Genomic DNA, 865 nt, shown 5'->3' with positions numbered 1-865 from the left:
TACAAGAAGCAACCAGCATAAGGAGAACAGTGATGAGCATTGGCTGAGGAAAGTGGAGTCAGAGTCTCTGTTTGATCGTGTGTGTGTACTGCAAATGTACCAGATCCCCTCCATTCCAAAATGTCTTTGCTGTATAGGTTAAACTTGGTGATGACAGTCATTAACACATCCAGCCCATGACAGGTGGTGGTGGAGGCACAGGGCTGTGATGGAGAAGGATGAGACGCAGAACCCCTGGCATGTCCCAGAGAGGGGGTGTGGGCAGACAGTCTCAGCCGTGGTGCAAAGGAGAGAAAGGGAGGCACATAGTACCTGCTGTGAGTGTTGCTGGGAGTCCCTGAAATAAAAGGAGCTGGAGAAGAAGGACTTGGGGAGCATGTGATGCGGAATTACAGGAACCCCTCCTGCAAAGTACGCCACCCTGGCGTGTCACACCACTCAAGGGGCAGCTACTCAAGCTTGGTCCCGCTAGGTGAGCTGGTGGATACATTCACCGTGCGCGTATGGCTTTTATTCCAGCAGAAGAGCACATATAGAGGCAATTACAGTTGAGTAGCTGCTGTGTTGTAAGGTGACCCCCTATCTTACCTTGCAGTAACTGGTTCATCAGACCATAAATACCCTGAAGGGACCCTGGGTTATCTTCCCAACTCTGCGTCAGACTTGCTGTGTCCCTTTGGCCTAGTTTCTCATGGACAGGTTTTAAAGGTATTTACGGGCCTGAAGTTACTAATTCCCGTGAGCGTTGGATATCTCACCTGCTCAGGAGTTTTTTGCAAATCCCACAAGAGTTTGTTCTGCCTTCTAGCTGCCTAATGCTTTTGACAATCTAGCCCTTTATTTTTTTTGTGCTGTTGTTCCCATC

The 865-nt window shown here is 49.2% G+C and overlaps 1 protein-coding gene across 2 annotated transcripts in view; it reads left to right on the top strand.

Annotated features, from left to right (window-relative positions):
- Positions 1-865, top strand: part of PTPRA (protein tyrosine phosphatase, receptor type A) — a 190,469-nt gene that overhangs the window by 78,385 nt on the left and 111,219 nt on the right. The window lies entirely within an intron of this gene.

The sequence above is a fragment of the Gavialis gangeticus genome, unplaced genomic scaffold, assembly GCF_001723915.1.
Source record: "Gavialis gangeticus isolate Ggan-Ray unplaced genomic scaffold, GavGan_comp1, whole genome shotgun sequence".
NCBI lineage: Eukaryota > Metazoa > Chordata > Crocodylia > Gavialidae > Gavialis > Gavialis gangeticus.
The sequence above is the reverse complement of the archived record's forward strand: the minus strand, read 5'-3'. Positions and strand labels throughout refer to the sequence as shown.